The sequence below is a fragment of the Epinephelus moara genome, chromosome 10 (assembly GCF_006386435.1).
Source record: "Epinephelus moara isolate mb chromosome 10, YSFRI_EMoa_1.0, whole genome shotgun sequence".
In the NCBI taxonomy this organism is placed as follows: Eukaryota; Metazoa; Chordata; class Actinopteri; order Perciformes; family Serranidae; genus Epinephelus; species Epinephelus moara.
Window position 1 is genome coordinate 3820517 of NC_065515.1, and position 13649 is coordinate 3834165.

The window sequence follows — 13649 nt, forward strand, 5'->3', positions numbered from 1 at the left end:
TGCATGTATGCTTGTGTGTTATCTGTGGCTCTAGGCGGTGGCTTGTGGTGTGTGTTTGTTATGGCTGCAGGACGAGGGGAGGTTGGGGCTCTTAAGAAGGTGAGGAGGGTCCTCTGGCAGATGACCATCACTTGATTATGTAATAAGATAAAGATCAGCTGATGTTCATGACAACGGTCGTGGCCACAGGGCTGCTCGTCCTTGAAGAATGTATGGAATTTTAAGTGTGCCTTTTTGTGTTGATGTATATTTTTGATGGATAGTAGCGGTGGTATTGTGGCCAGACTTGTGTGTGCAACATTTCTGCCTGTCATTGTGACATGTGGCCGGTTTTCTGCTGGTGCATGAGCTAAATGACAAACCCTTGGGGTTTATGTCTGCGCAGGGCTGCGATTAGAGGTGTGCGGGTGTGCATGTGTGTCCCGTGGGGGTTTACGAGGGAGAGGGAGCACCCAGAGCTGTCATTACAAGGACTCTATGGCCCGAGGGGTAAAGGAGTCTATGTGTGCGTGCACTTATGTCTGCAATGCGTGTGGGTAGCATGTGTGAGGCATCTGTGGCTCAATTTGTGTGTATGTGTGTGTTTGTGTGTGTCCCATGTGGTTCCCGTGGGCAAGCCGAAGGCATCAGGTTGACTGATGTGACTGTGTCTCTTTAAACTGGTATACAAACCAGACGCATTCATCTCGTAACTATTTCCCCAACGTCTCCGTCCTGGCAAACAATTAAATTGCACAATAAAAGACTAAACTCTGACAATAGATGAGCAGCAGCTTGTAGTTTACACTTTGACAACAATAGTGTAGAAAAGCCTCTGCCTCTCATATCTCTGCACTCTCTCATCTATGATTATAACCCTCTTAGGTAAACACCCTCACACTGCTCATTTAGATAAAGCAGAATTACTGGGCTGCTCCCTGCCATAAACTCTTGTCAGCAGCCATTCTTGGTTGTGTTTAAGCTTGTGTTTGAGTTGCAGTGGGTGTTGAAATTGAATATTTTTTGGAAATGTGTGTGGGCAATGGGCTCATTCATAAACGCCTGATTGGTCATTACACCCAACTCTGAGGTTTTCTCACTCTTACACTTGTCTTTCCACGATCATATGAATTAGCACTCACTATATATGGTTGTTGTCTCAGAGCAGTGGTTCCCAGCTGGTCCAGCCGTGGGATTCAAGTTTTTCTCCTTAGTCATTAGTTAAAGATCCACACAGTTTAATACATTGCTCATCATACTTGCATTTGGTCATGTTGTGGAACTAGTCCGTTATTTACTCATTCTACAGCAAGAAATGGCACTTCAAAATAAAAGCTCTGTGCTGAAAATTCACTGTACTGTCACTTGCGGTCCATTAAGAATAGACCCACGACCCACCAGTTGGGAACCACTGGTCTTAAAGTTTTCTAAACTGACCAGACTGCTCTAGCTGTTCTCTTATTTGCCTTTACCCACTTTTTCATTATATTTACATCACTGATGATTATTATTCAAAATGCCATTGTGTAAATATTTTGTGAAAACACCAACAGCCAACCCTACAATATTGTTCCTCTACTGATATTGAGATATTTGATTACAAATATTGTGATATTTGATTTTCTCCATACCATCCAACCCTAGTTAGACTGCATGCACTTCAACCAGAGATACACTGATCTATTGGCCAAACATCGGTAGCGGCCTCGGTACTCACCTAATTGAGCCATCAGCCTATCAGCAAATAAAACAATATTCACTTATAGCAGTGGCTGACATTTTTCTGTCGTATCAATTTTTTTGCCGGCAAAAAAGCAGGGCTTAAGGCCCCGTTTATACGACAACGATTTCAACTGAAAACGGTAAACTTTAGTTGCGTTTTGGCCGATCGTTTACACGACAGCGGCGTTTTGGGTGCCTGAAAACGCAGCGTTTTGAAAACGGGTTCCAGAGTGCAATTTTTTGGAAATGGCAGCGTCTCCGTTGTCATGTAAACTTGCAATATGCAGTTCCCCTGAAAACGGAGACTTTTCGCACATGCTCATTACGGTTCCAGTCACTAGGCATGCGCGAGAAAGTCGACCGTCACAACAACAATGGCGAGCTCTGTTTGTGCTGCTCACCCTGTTGATTTGAAGTGAAATGTAGATCTGTTACTGGAGCAACTCCACGTCGTCGTCCATCCAGACAAAGTTATCTGTGTATGCTTTCGCCAGTGTGTCTTCTTTGTTTTGGTTTGTATGCTTTCGCCAGTGTGTCTTCTTTGTTTTGGTTTGTAATCACTGTGTTGTAGAGGAAGGCACTTCAGCGCAGGCGCATGGCGTCATGCCGTGGTGTTGCTTTGAAAATTTACACTGCCACCCATTGACAGTGTTTCCAGTAGATTTTGCGGCTCCATGTGAACGGGGATTGTTTCAATAACGTCGTCATATAAACGCATAAGTTTTTTAAAACGCAAAGGACAGACTTCTCTGTTTTTAGAGACACCGTTGTCGTCTAAACAGGGCCTAAGACTGATGGCATCCTGACATCCCAGGGACAATAGAAAACGTGTTCGGGACCAACAGAGACCCTGGGACGCCTTCGGAACGAAAGGACACAGTAAAGTCACTATTGGCGCACCGTTGCGTTCACTGCATGAACAGCAAAGCCGTATTGAAAGCAAGGTAACGTTACCTGTTAGCAGCTGGTGGCTGAAAAAACAGTTACGATTACTTTGTTTGCCTAGAACAAAAGCTGAAGTAAACACAAACAACAACAAAAACAAAACACCAGTATAAGCTGTCAGTCTAATTGTTATCTTAAACACTGTATTGGTATCGGCCCAGAATTTCACAATCAAAGCATCCCTAAGTTCTACGTATTAAAAAAGAAACAATGAAAAGAAACAATGCTATTAGCTTTAATGTAAATAGGAGCAGCAGATGATGTTATACAGCAGCGCTTCATCATAGCCAGCAGGCTGAGAGCTGCCGGCCCCATTTCATCTCTCTGCTCCAACACACTGTCCTCGCCTGGGCCTCCTCCCTGCTGTTACACAGGCCCCTCTGTCTGTCACTTTCTCTTACTACATTGCCCACTACAATCCTCTGTATTTGTGTGTGTGTGCGCATGCTGTGCGCAACCAGAGATGGGGGGTGGGGGGTTGGGGGTCAGGGAGATTTCACTGTTTCACTGAGAACAATGCCCCTTTTGATGCATCTCAGCGCTCTTTGTTTCGTTAACGAGGACCAATGGGCCGGTGGCAGACAGAAGGAGGATGAAATGGAGGGAGGGGAAAAAGTGAATGAGGTAGAGATGATGAGAGAGTGAGAGACCCTCCTCGCCGGGCACTCAAGGCCGCTTGATTATCTGTCAGTGGTTTATTGCTGTTGCTGCTTCGAGCAGTATTGTTGACTGGATTGTGGGCTGTGGTGTTTATCTGCTCCGCTGTGGCCAGCGCTGGGCAGTAATCAGCTCAGCATCTTTATTGGCGCTGGCCTTATCTGTGCTGCAGCCACTGAGCCCTATCCTGTTTACATACAGAGAAGAGGCCGACTGAAGAGGCTCCCTGTGATACTATACATCATGCAGAACATTCACACTGTTGCTCCAATTTAACACCTATTGTCTTCAGATAGATACAGCCCATGATGTGTGCAGAGGTGAGCGGGATATTTAAGGAGCAGATGAGGGGAAGGAGTGCGAGAAAGGGAGGAATGTTCTGAGTGAAGTTTAGGGGAGCATTATCCAGACAGAGGCATCAGATTTCAAAGACTCCACAGCCCTCTTCTCCGTGGCCAGGCTTTTGTCCCAGGGGGTAATAATGCCATTATGGCAACAACAGAGAAACGCCCAGCCAGCCAGCCAACCAACCAGCCAAATAGCCTGATCTAGCCCCTGGGCGCTGCTCAAGTTTCCCTTCACTGGAGCAGCTGTGTGTTCGTTCGTCCTCCCTCAACAGACAGTGTGGCCAAGCATTAGGAATGTCTTGATGACTTGTAACTGATCTTTTTAAAACACATTATAAATATCCTCTACTTGCTAATGTGGACCAGAGTCCCACAAAATCGTGTTGAATCCAACATCTCTTCAAATGTTCCTACAAGCCAACAGCAACACGGAGCCAGGAAGCAGCATTCGGAGGCTGCCCTCGCAGGTGCCTGCTGGTAAAAGTCCCCCAGAGAGTGTCCCAACAGATGCCTGTGTGTGTAAAAGGGCATTTATTCCTGTGAATAAAAATCTCTCTGAGTAAGCACATGCTTCAGCCAGCGGCCCCCCGGTCGCTGCAGCATTCACACAGAGGGGGAAAAAGGACAGGGATTCACTCTGCGCACCACTCTGCTGACCTCAGCCACTCCTGTGTGTGTGTGTGTTTGTGTATCGGTGAGCTTTGTACATGTGTGCAACACATCAGCAGCTTGTGGAAACAAAGCACTGATATCTGAGGCCAAACATCTGTATCAGTGTGCACGTGCGCATGTTCATGCATTTGTTTATAAATGTATATTTTCCTAAACAGTGATTAGGCGTATGGAGAGAACCTGGGTGGTTTTTATGGAGCTGAGTTTGTTTATTTGGATTGCGCGAGCATTTTTAAAACCCTTTGTGGTCGACAACTCAAAAATGTTTGAGAAAGGCTCTGCTGAAGTTGCCAGTGGAACCACAGTAATCCACTTTAACACCCACATAGCCACACACACACACAGGCACACACTCTCAGTTATAATACGCAGTGTTACAATGACATGTGCTCTTGTACCCTACAGTATAATCTGAAATTGATGTCACATCCCTCACCTTTGACCCATGGCTCTGTAGCTACTTCCAGGGCCTGTCATGAACCCCAGCTAACCTATGCACTCTGTTCCCAAATGTCTGGAAGGCCACACATACTCACGGCCTCAGTGACCTACAGATAAAGTGAACTGTGTGGGCTTGTGCCGCTGTGTAGTGTTGGATGTGTGACAAATTTCAGAACATCCAAGGCATCTGCATGGCAGGCCGTATTTAAAACCCCAGAGGTCACAGTGGTGTTTTAGTTGACTGCTGAAGAATGCGTCTGTGTGTGTGCATGTGTGCGTGCCCTCTCTAAATGTTAAGATATATATATTAAAGGTATAGTTTAGAACTTCAGCCACCTACAAAAGTCCCTGAAAGATCAATATCAGTTTGAATTTATGCTACATTCAGTATATTTTCACTGCTTTACATGGCCGTCAGCCAGTGATTTCCAACAAAGAACTAAAGCTGTTATATCGCTCTCTTCAAAACCAGATTCCATTGTGAAAAACAGTGATTTAACATCGCTGGACACAGGAGCTGCTGGTACACCACCGCCCCAATCAGGTTGTTTGTTTGTGTTATGGTTTGACTTCGGCTTTTAAAACGGTTAGTTTGGATTCACCAAAGTCACACAACAACACGAACAACCTAACTGATCGAGGCAGTGGTAGACCGGCAGCTCCAGTGTCCAACATTGTTAAATTACTGTTTTTGTGAATAGAGTCTGGTGGCTTGGACGAGTGCACTGATTGGAGCCGTTAACATCTTCTCTGTTGACAAGGCTGTCTGATACAAGGTGAAGTGGAGAAAATGTTCTATACTCTTTTGTAGGTGACTCTTTTTTAAGTGGCCAAAATCTATTTTGCTGCTGCCCCAGTCCTCAGCAGTACATCGCTCAGCTTTCATGGTGGTACTCCTGTCTGCTTCTCCAAACTCGGGGCTTGCTGATTACCATCTACTCCATGTAACGCACTGACTACGGATAAAAACCTCACACAACTCCTCTTGAAAAGATCTGAACGATCCCTTTAAGGCTGAAGATGAAGTGCAAGCTAATCTGTTTGAGTTGCTGTTGATATAATTCATTAAGATTTGGCTTATTAACATACACCAAACGTAGAATATCTCCATGGCAGGCTCCACAATTATTTTCCACCCGCACACTGTTGCCTCTGAGCCAGCTCCCTGCTCACCTGCCCTCGCTTTGGCAGAACAATGTCCGCCATCAAGTAGACCTGGCTCTGAGCCACTCATTCTCTCTGATCCCTTGTTCTTATCAGACACACACGCTCTCACTGTTCACACACACACACACACACACTTCAATTACACTGGGGCTTATTGCTAGAAGAGAGCATTTATCCAAATTAATGGACTAGAGGGCTCTGCTAATGCACGTAATTGAACAAGGACACCCTCTCTGCTCTTCTCTTTCTCTTCACACACACAGAGTCACACACATATCACGTAACTACAACATAATATCTATACATATTTCCTTTTAGGCCACTTTAGACTGTCCTTTAGTGACAGAGGTTATGTTGCAGGGTGTGTGTGGATGAACTGATAGAAGTGTGTCAAAAGTTTCCTCAGGAGACTGGGATCGGCCTGAAATAGACAAGTGAAGGTAATGGATCTGTACACATGAGCCGGGTTCTTCTGTCACAACAAGGCAGACACAGATCAGGTTGTTTCAAGGTTTGTGGTGAGAAATGTCTGTTCCATAAGATGATGTTATGTAAAGGGATTTAAAGACAGGAATATATTTGTACACATACATTTTGTGTTTGGTTCACAGTCGTCTTGGGCTGCGTCAGGAAGTAGTGAAAAATGCTAGCTCAAGATGGTGTCTTAAAATTCTTTCAAAAATATTCAATTTACAACTTAAAACTGAGAAGTGAAGCTCATGTTGGGCTTCTGGTGATTCCCACTTCTACTAACTACATATTCTCTGCCAGATTTTGGATCTTCAGGCACATGAAAAACAAATTGGTCGCTACCAAAAAGCACTGAGGTTTATTAAACAGCCACACTCTGAGCCACTGATTCCCCAGCAGTTATCTGATTGTTTGCAGAGTGGTGAGAAAAATCATAGAAGAAGAGAAGACAAAGTCGTGATTGATTGACTGGTCAGTCTATGGAGTGAAGTCCCCCCCAGCCCCTGCCCTCTCTAACCGTCCTCTGAATTCTTGGTCCCACTCCTTGTCAGCACGGGTCATACTGGGTGTGCTTGAGAGACAGGAGGAGGAAATCCTCCATTAGAGCACGCCACAATACCTCTTCCTCTGCGCGGCTACGCCTCCCATTCACCTCTCACACTGACTGCTGACGCTCCAGCTCGCTCACCATAATCACGATATCATTCTAATTCTGCTCCTGAAAGCCATGAAAGCTCATTAAAATGTCAATAGAGACACAGAGAGGGGAGAGAGTCATGAGAGAACGGGAAGCTTGCCACTATAGCCTCAGCAGACACACAGGTGCTGCTCTACAGGGTCATTTGTACCATGTCAAGGGGAATTAACCTTTTGAGCGACGCAGAGGTTTAGCTGCCTTAAGAATAGTTATTGTGTCCTGTTCTGGCAAGTACAGTCGGTCTTAAGATGGGAGAAAATAATAGATCTCTGATCCTAACCCTGCAGGACAGAGGGACTTTGGACTTTATATTAATGAGCGCTGTTGAAATGCATGGAAAAACAAAACAGCAAGTTCTAACTGTAGCGAGCTGAGGGAAGAAACACATTTCTGTCCTTTATGTCTGTGAGAAATGTAAAAACCAGACTTAGTCGTGTAACTCCTGCTAATCTAAGTGCTAACTCGCTATACCAAATTTAACTCCAAAGCCAATCAAACGGGCGCCGGCTGGTTAATCTCTCTCACACAAACAAATGCTTGCATTCACACACTCTCACACACATACAAAGCAAGCTGTGGTCTAGTGTGTCGGATTGAGCTGCTTCTTTTACAGTTTCTAATTCAAAGTGATGATAAATGTATTCAAGATGGGAATGTTTTATGTACTTTAAATGTAAATAAAGAGTGCAGAGTGCATAAAAATCATTAAAAAAGGGCTTGTTTATTAAAAAAGAAATCCAGGGGAGGATTCCCCCTGGACTCCCTAACACAGTGGTTCCCAACTGGTCCAGCCATAAGGGACATATTTCGCTTTATATTCAACGTCCTGCTTGCGTCTGGCCATGTTGTGGAGCTAGTTTGCTGCCTCCTGTCAAGTAGCTGTTGGTTAGTCACTCACTCTACAGCAGGAAACAGCACTTCAAAATAAAGGCTCTGTGCTAGAAAGTCACTGTACTTCAAAATAAAGTGTGTGTGTCACTTGCGGTCCATTCGGAATGGACTCTCAACCCACTTTTGGACCACGACCCACCAGTTGGGAACCACTGCCCAGAACAGAAGCCCCGTTTACACTGCCAGATTTTCCACGAATGTTGGGCCGTTTTGCCGGCAAGCTGTGAGCGTTTAGACACACAGAGCCGGATTGGCGAGTTGATCCGAGGTGCCCAATTTTCCGCCTCGTAGGGTAGACATATTGGTGGAACCCCACTGGCGGTGGATAAACAGGAAACAGCTGATAGCAGGAATTAGCGAGCAGCTAGTAGCAAGAGGGAAACACAAACCTGACAGACACTGTAAAGATGAGCAACTGGGGAGACAAGGAATTGCGCGCCCTCCTTGTCCTCGCAAACGAAGAGGCCATTAACCGTCAGATGACGGGGACGGTGAAGAACGGGCCGACTTACGAGAGAATCGCCGAAGGACTGACCAGCCGCGGCTTCCCTCCCACGTCACTGTTTACGTCACACGCTGAGCTACACGTTTTGTTACTTGCTCACGCCCCCCATTTCCCCGAAAAAGGCACATTCTGTATAAACAAAAGTAGGTAGGCGGCATTTTGCTGCACTCCCCGATTAAAGTAGGTAGGCGGCATTTTGCTGCACTCCCCGATTTTGTTTTTATACTGCCAATGCCAGGCTAGAGGTTTGGATGAAGTCCCAAACGTCCTCATAACCAAGAAACACCCCTGTGTATACCTGACCTGTGCTGGGCGGCTGCAACTGGCCCCTGGTCTCCTGTCATTTTGCAAAAGTGGCCCTCTGAAAAGTGAGTCAAGTGTCCCGACACTAGACCTTTAAACTTCTGAACATATGCACGCAAAGCATATATCAACAAATGCAAACATACAGGGATTTCTAGCATGCAGTGTAGCGTGAACATGTGAGTGGATTTACAGATGGAAAATAAGTACAGCACACACACGTACTCACACACACACACAGGCCCTGCAGTGACCTCTGCATATAAACACTGATTCAACCAGCCAAAGAAATACCTCTCTCTCTCTCTTCCTTCACACACATTCTCTCTTTCTCTATCTGACCTGAGGTAAGTAGTCTTTAGTGGTCTGCAGAGTTTCCTCATAGACTCAGAGAGAGAAATGCATGACAGGATCTGATAATACAAATAGAACTGTTCCCCAAGCCACCCACTTCACATGTGTTTTTTTCTCTTGCTGTATTGTCGCCATACTTTCTGTCTCTTTCTCAGAATTTAAGGGTTTTTTTAAGGCTCCAATTATTCTCAGACGCCATTTAAAAGCAGCTCAGCGCCTTGATAGCTCATAAGGCTCATTGGCTTCAAAAGCTCAGAACACACAACCTCAAACATAAAACAGAAGGTTTGACGTAATGTAGCATTGAGCATTTAGCTTCCTCTTTGGAAGTAGAATAGGAGTGTTTGCAAGCATAACAGGTGTTTCTCCTCCTTCAGTGAGGGTTTGAGAATCTCCAGCATTACTGAATGTTTCTGACCTCATGTCAGAGCTTGTAAAATAGCTGTTTTTTAATTCACTGATGCACCACAGGCCTTTGCCAACGGCCCAGCCCACCTCTTTCTTTTTCTCCCCTTTCTGTTTTTATCTCTCCCTCCTCTGACACTCCCCCTCCTCTCTCTTCCTCTCTCTCCGGGTCAGCGGGGCCCTGTGAAGGTCACCCGCTCTTTATACCATCGCCATTAAAGAGGTCATATTTCTTCACACCGCTGTTTGCAGATGAGGCTCAGATGGGCTGCGGGGTTAGAGTGAGTTTTAGCTTGTGCTGAGAGGGTCACGGACTGATTGTGGTATGCCCACATACCAGGCTGTTTTCAGGGAAATGGCTTCGGGGGGCAGCACAAAAAAGCTTGGCATTTCAAGTCTGGCAGCGTGCGGACAGAGAGGCTTTCATAAATTCTCAATAGATAGTGTTGAGGTGCTCAATTGCTCGCTCTCACTTTCCTCTTTCTGTCTTTCAGCTGGATAGCGCCTGAGTTTCCCATGGTGTTCTCCGATTGGTTTAGCCTTTAAGCACCGGTTTGCATGTGTGTTTGTCCGTGTTTGTGTGTGTTTCCCATGTCTGTTAAGCCCATGACCTCCTTTCACATCTCCTCATTAGCATGTGAATCCCCCCTCCACAAGTAGGCCAGAGTGGAGGGACGGAGAAAGAGAAGGAAGGAGAGGGAGGAGAAAATGGAAAAGCAGAGGAGAAGCTGGCATGAGAGAGAAAGCATGATCCAGTTTCAGAAAAAGTTGTTTGCCCCGTCTCAGTGTTTACCCAACGCAACTCATTTTGTTCATGGACTGAAGGCATGGAGGTTCTCTGTGTGTTTAAGGTATAAACTGTACCCAAGTGAGTCCACAGAGGCATTAAGCTTAAAGACAGAAAACAGACACGCACATTGCCCCTGTAAGTCTGTGTGAACAGGCTCACCCAAAGCTAACCCTGCCTGTTGTGTGGACAGTGTGGTTCTCAGACACCACCAAAGCCTGGCCCAGCCCTGTGTGGGCCCACCAGCAGCTTGTCCAGCCCTGGCGCTGCACCCTGTTTGTGCAGGTGTCTGCCTCAGTGACCATCCCATCTGCTGCCCTCTGCCACACACTGGAGAGAGAGACAGTCTGCTTCCATTACACTGGAACAACAAATCACAGATAAATGATTGAAACTCTTTGCACCATTTTAGTGGCTTTCAGCTGTTTTTGGTGAGTAGAAGGAGCTAGCCTTGAGGTCCATTTAGCAGCTGTTCTGGAGCTTTAGATCACATCATGTGAGCTTCATCAGCAAACTGAGTATCCCTAGTTTCCATTTTTTTATGAGCACTTGCCTGTTAGGAAAGCTGAGTTTTGAGGCGCGTTGTCAGGGTTTGGCTGCGGTCCGCGAGACGTCACCGCTACCCACTTGAGGGCAGGCTGCTCAGCCTTTGGACCTACTCCTGAGAAGGTCCATCTCCGCCGCAGCTTAGCGTGGCACGGTGCGGCCAAACTGATATGGAAACAAAAATTGGTGCAGCCAAGAGTGCCAATTGAAAAAGGTACTAGTTAGCCACTTAGCACATTAACGTTATTGTGTGCTAGTGACCAATAATGGAAACAATTACGAACCATTTCTGCTGAAGAATTCAATGGCTAAGAAAAATAATCTTACCTAATACAACAGTTTGTTTTGATCTCACTCCCTCTTGACTTTGGCCATTTGTTTGCTTTTCTAAATTTAGTTTCTCTTCTTGTGCACTGAGCTGAGCTGCCAATCAGAGTGATTTCCATCGGCTCTGACACCAATTCAACACGCTGAATCAACCAAAGCACAGGTGACAAGGAAGGACTAGTGACAGTGGTGCAGGACACACTAAGACTCGGACAACTGACACTTTCAAAAGGCTCAACTTGTAGACCATCAGCTTGGTTCATTCTTGACCTCAAGAAGCTTAATTTTTTTGGAGACAGCTTTCAAAATTATAATTTCCTATGGTCAAAAACCACCACCACATATATGAATGCAAAAAGAAGGATAAAATAAGGAAAAACAGCACATTTTTCCAATTTAGTCATTTTAGTGTGGACATGGACTCGTTGACACCTGAGACAACACTTTCTTCTTCCAAGTGGGAGCAGATGTCACAGTGTGGATGTTAAGAAGTCTGTGAGAGCCTTGAGTGTGTCTCCACAAGAATGCATACGAAAGTGTGTTTTGAGGTCTTTAAGAAGTCCATGCGAATGGTTACTGGTGAGTGCTGTGTTTTTCAGCACAGACCAGTAACATGATCTCCCTCTCCCCATTACTGGTGAGACAACAGCCGCGGTTCTCAGCCGCATTAGGAACATTCATGCGTAGATTTCTGACTTTGACCCAAATGTCAAAAATCCCTGTGATGTGAGCTAACCACACGAACCGCATGTGGGAACAGTTTCTGTGCAGTCTGATGTTGAATGTATATGCTGGTGTGTCAGTGTGTGGGTCTTCAGGACGCCTTCGTGTCTTGAGCTCCCTCTACTTATGAGCTACTACAGTTGTACGCACACACGCCAAACATGCTCTCATGCGAAAAATGTTCCAGAGTTGGGTGGGCTTAGTTTTGTTTTTCTTGGTGTTCACACTTTTTAAAATCCCTGAAGGAAAACTTTCAAAGTCCCAGCCAGAGTTTGCACGCCTGTATTTGTACTGCTTTGATTTGGAGATATGTATTTATTTTCCCTTCATCAGAATAGTATGTTGATGTTCACTGAACTTCCAGTCCGGCTTTCAGCTTCTACATTTGTTGTTGAGGTAGCCGGACAAAGCTTATCCAGATCCTCTTGAGGGCTGGTATTAATAGTTGGACATTTTGGGAAATACGCTTATTTGCTTTCTTGCCAAGAGTAAGATAAGAAGATTGATATCACTCCCATATAAATATGTGGCTACTGCAAGCAGCTGGTTAGCTTAGCTTAGCTCAGTATGGAGACTGAAAGCAGAGAGAAACAGTTAGCCTGGCTCTGTCTAGAGCTGTTTTCTCACATGAACCTCGGACAGTGTTTGGAGAAAAAGGTCTAGAGTTTCCCTTTCACACATGCACACAACAGGAGATTGTCAGTTTCAGAAGCGTTCTCACCTACTGGAAATACGCTGTTTAGTTTAGGTGAGGGGTGGCACCTGGATAGAACATAAAAGAGGGAGGACACAACACAGATTACACCGCAGTCATGTGGCTGGTTTGTAATTTGGTCATTAACAACAGAGTCTCTTGACGCTCTTTGATTTTGTCTGACGATTTCGGCTTCAGCCCTTACCGACAGAAGTTCCTGAACACCGTCATCTCTCCAGTTGGACATTTTCGTTGCCGTCTTTGTGTAAATGATAGGGATGCACGATAATATTGGAAAGGCCAATATGCTTTTTGTTATTTTGCACAATGAATGAATATTACATACATTGAAAGGTATTGTATTTCATGTCTCCGTCTGCTGGTGGGCCGTCACGATGAGAGTATGCATGCATAATATGATGTTAATTCCACTACAGAAGAGACTTTGGAAATTGGTATCGGTTATCGGTCAAATTAGCTGTTACACATCGACATATCAGATATCGGCAAAAAATCCAATATCATGCATCCCTAATAAATGACCCTGTTTTCTTCCAGTTTCACAAACTGCATGATAGAAACTGATGAACACACCCACTCGCTCACTGTGAGAGTTCATTTAACATCCAATCCAACTCTTTCAGACATTTGCATTCTCACACACAGTTCCTCTGTGTAATGTCGAGATAATTTCGGGTGTGCAACATGTGTGAAAGGGGCTTATCAGTACACCAAACATGGTGGCCATCAGGCTTGTCTGGGTACAAGCTCAGTTGCTTTGTCTTTCACTTTTACTGGTGACATTCGTATGGAACCTTGCTTGCTTCTTTTTCTCCTCTCTCTTTTGTTGCACTGGACCTGGGCTACTACGCGGTGCCAAAACAATTTCTACAAACCATGTTAAGTGACAATAATAATAATTAAGTATCAAGTATCTGAAGGTCATTAAATCCACCCATAAACACCTCAGAAGGTCAGTCTCGTCATTTGTTTTATACATCCCAAACCTGGATTTT

General features: G+C 45.2%; 1 protein-coding gene across 2 annotated transcripts in view; it reads left to right on the forward strand.

The window, feature by feature from the left end:
- Window positions 1-13649, forward strand: part of plpp3 (phospholipid phosphatase 3) — a 37861-nt gene that overhangs the window by 4815 nt on the left and 19397 nt on the right. The window lies entirely within an intron of this gene.